Consider the following 4,255-nt stretch of genomic DNA (forward strand, 5'->3'; position numbering starts at 1 on the left):
CCTAGCGTCACTAGGGCATACCAGGGGAGTTTTTCTTTTCATTTTCTTTGAAACAACATCGTTTCGACATTGTCTCAAAAAGGGGCAAATGTAGACACCTAAAAATGTCTCATTAATTCTACACTAATTATTCGTCTATTTAATTAATTAATTCTTTAATTATTTGATTAAACTAACTATTTCTTCTAATCATCACCCTTCAACACTTCTAATTATTCTATTTCTATTCTCAAATCATTTTAATCAGTTAACCCTATCTCAATTATTAATTAAATATCAATTATTTAATTAATTATGACATTTTCCTTAGTTAATAATCTTCATTATTTAATTAATTCAATCTCCTAAGTTTAAATAATTTCATTTAAATTATTTAAATTAATTAACTTATTCCTCCAATTCCCCAAATTATAATTCCAATTAATTTCATCTAATTTCATTACATATTTGCCCAAATTCAAATTTCAATTAATTTCATCTAATTTCATATTTCCAAATTCACATTTCCCCATATCTGAATTTCAGTTAATTTCATGTGCATTTCAGCATTCGAATGACCAAATTCAAATCCAAATTGAAAATGAAAATCAGACTCAATTGTAAATTCCTACAACACATGCTAAATTAGAATTGATTTATCAAATCAGTTAACTCATCAATCATCCTTTTTAACTCAAAATTAATTCAGTCTTCTAATTAATCAATTCAGTCATCTCCCCATTCTATTCAGTTCACTAATCAATCAAGTGAGTTGACTAATCAATCTATTCAGTTCACTCTTCAATCTATTCAGTTCACTCCTCAATCAATTCAGTTAGCAAATCAATCAATTGAGTCCACTGATCAATCAATTTCAGTTTTCTATCAATCAACACTTGAGTTCTATTTATCACCCCCTTTGTGTTGAAAATCTATAAATTCAACCTCTCTCCTCAATTCAGTCTAGAATCACAAAATCGGAGTCTTCAAAACATTTGTATGCAAGAAATTAGTGCAATACCTGAGAGCCATCAACCACTCAAATTGGAGAAGAACAATGGAATCAAAGATGCAAAATGAGGGAGTTTCTATTTGAATGCATTTCTCATTTCTTGTATTGATTTTCATTGATTATGTTTTATGTTTGTTAATTAGTTGAGAATTGGTGATTCGTTCTTATTTTCTAATTATCTTAATACATTCATGACATTCAAGCATAGAAACAGTGTCTTTCATAATAAACTCTTCTATTCTATGAACATGAATGTCCCTAATGAGGATCTCTTGCTTTCTTTAGAAGAGTGTTGCTATAAATAATCTCTTTGATGTCATTTCAATTCTCTATTATTTTCCAATTTCCTTTATGAAGTCGCATTTTTGGATTATATCTCTTGCTTTTGTTTCCATTTCAATCTTTCATCTTGTGTTAGAGAGCTCTCAACTCCTCACACTCTTTGTTGTGTTGGAATTGAGGTTTAGTCCTCTTTCTTACCAAATGATTCTCCATTTAGTTTTTTATCTTGCATAAAATCTTCTTGTGAGCATTTGTCATCAGTCTTCTTTCACAATTCGATGTGGTAAACATGATACCATGTTTTAACTCACTAAAATTAGCAAGCCGAAATAGGGGGGCATATAGCTACCCTCGAATTTTCATCACCTTCCTTAGTAAGAATATAGGTGATTTTGTGATTTTATCTAACATGTGGTTTTGTAGGGTGTGGTTCCTAATTGTGTATGACAAATGTCACGAGGGGCTTCGTCTGATAACTTGTGGATATATCATTTTTCATGAATGTGTACTTTTCTTTACTTTAGCTTGCATATGCACGTAGTGTCATATGACCGCTAAAGTGGGGGCTAAATGTAGCATCGTAAATTGTACACCCTTGCTAGGGTGGTACAGTTACGCTTAGTTTAGCACCCGCCTTAGTGTACTTGCATCTTACATTGTAATTTCCCTTTAAGCATTCAATTAACTAATTTAATTAAATCTAAAGTCATATTTCATCACTCCCCACATCGTAAAATTGGACCCTTTAACCTAAGTGTGCCCCTTTTAATTTTATTCCTCCAATAAATCATTAAATCATAAACCCTAATTATGTCCTATTTCAACCTTTAAGGCCCGATTTTGCATATCAAAACATCTCAAAATAAGATGTAACTTTGGGATTCGCTCTAATATCATCATATCTAACAACGCTGAAAATTTGGTGAAAACTTGGTCGGACCATGTGCAAGTGCAACATGGTCCCCAACATTTTTCTTGAAATTTTGTGAGCATAATTCTCTGATATTATAATGCTTAAACCCAAACTATTGGCAGGAAATTCAAATCCTAGGATGGCCTAAAGATGAAATTAAGATCTAGGGTTTCATACATAAGAGCTCTCTTTCTTCATTTGAAGGGATCTAATCTAATTGAAACTAAGATCTAGGAAAAAAGCTTTTGGAGTGAGAACAAGGAGCCTTCTATGTAGTGAAAGAGCAGCTTATGTGGATTCTTCAACAATATTCAATAAAATTCATCAAGAATTTATCAAGTATTCATCAAGCATTCATCATCAATTAGGAGACTTGAAGACATTGAAGAATAATAGGAGATCACGGACTGACGATTGGCCTGAACCCCTCCCTTAGGGGTTGGGTATGATTTCATGTTGTTTTCATGTCTTTGTATGAGCTTCATTGCATCAATTTGTACATTTAAATTTATGCTTTAGATCACTTTGCATCATTGATTTAGAGCATGTACTTTGTCAATTACAAGCATTTAGGGTTTACTCTTTAGGGTTGCTCTAGATTGTTTGCATTCATCCTAGGGTCTTGCACACACACAAGATTATCGCACACACCATATTACTATAAAAATCAGCTATTTGTGGAGGTGGAAATCACCAACATACATTTTTGACAAAGGCAAAACCCTATAGCCACCCAAACCCCCTTCTTTTTCAGTTGCAGGTGCAAAAACAAGTACCCGAAAGGCTTCCCAGATCAGCAAAAGACACAAGAACTGTCCTAAGGTCTCAGACTATCCTAAATCCATCAGGGATAGGGAGGTGCCACCCTAGTCCTACCCAAGAAAAGGGTGTGGTGCCCTGGTCCCACTCAATTTCAGTGATTTTTGGCAGGGTGGTGTCTCAGGATCTAAGAATTGTACTCTCTCAGTTGCAACTCTTTGTCAGATCATCGGGGACAGGGGCATAGCACCCTAGTCCTAGTCAGTTTGGTTCAATTTTTAGAATTAAGTACACATACAAATTCCCTCCCATTCTCTGCTTTTAGTATCTCAGTTTTAGATCAGTAAGTTTCTACAATTTCAGCTTATACATCCTTCATTGTTCATCTCCTAGTCTAGTTGATCAATCTCTCACAACTTACCTTCATTTACAACAAGAGGAATAGAAACCCTAAGAGATGATTCTTGGCTCTCTCTTTCTCACAAGAAGTAGCCAAAGTGAGTTATCCCCCTAGTCTCTTTTGTATTCCCAATATGTTGGCTAAAGTGGGATTAGGTCCTAGTCACCTGATCTCGCTTTTTCCCCTCCACAACAACCCATTCAACTTAGAGACTAATGGAATCCATATTGAGCTCCAAATACATAGTGAAACATAACCCCAATAAAAACCCTACCATCAACCCAAGATTTGGAAAACTGAGTAGAAAGAAAGGGGTCATGACCATTCATGGCCTCAATGTAGGAGGAAAAATTACCCCTTTTGAAAAATTGGCTAGAGGATCTCATCCTTTTTAAGTTTCTTACAATTATTAGGCTCCACCTAAATTATGTTGAGAAAATAGGTGTTATACACCTTGCATAATAATGTTTTTAATTATAATATTTTATTTTATTATGTGAGTTGCACATGGATGTGTAAAGTGTAGAGATTCCTTAGAATGATCTGAGGGCCACTTGATAAGTTGAAAATTTGCACATTTGAATATATTATATTGTGTTTATTTAATTAGGGAAAGTAAATTAATAAAATACCCAATATTAGAAGTGATGTCAATGGGGTAGTTTGTCTATGGTACTAGCACATGGTTTTGATGTAATACCACTTGGTGGTTTTGTGGGAGCTTGTGTCTATAAAATCAACCACAAGGATAGTTGTTTAGGGTAAGCTAGGTTTAGCATTTATGGAGGTTGGAAGCATGGCATGGGATGTGTGATTACATTCTTATTCACATGGAGTACTTATTGATGGTTGGGGTTTTGAAAGCTTTCATGGTTGTATTTGTAATGTTCCATTGTTGATAATACATGGA

This window comes from Cryptomeria japonica, chromosome 7 (assembly GCF_030272615.1).
Source record: "Cryptomeria japonica chromosome 7, Sugi_1.0, whole genome shotgun sequence".
In the NCBI taxonomy this organism is placed as follows: domain Eukaryota; kingdom Viridiplantae; phylum Streptophyta; class Pinopsida; order Cupressales; family Cupressaceae; genus Cryptomeria; species Cryptomeria japonica.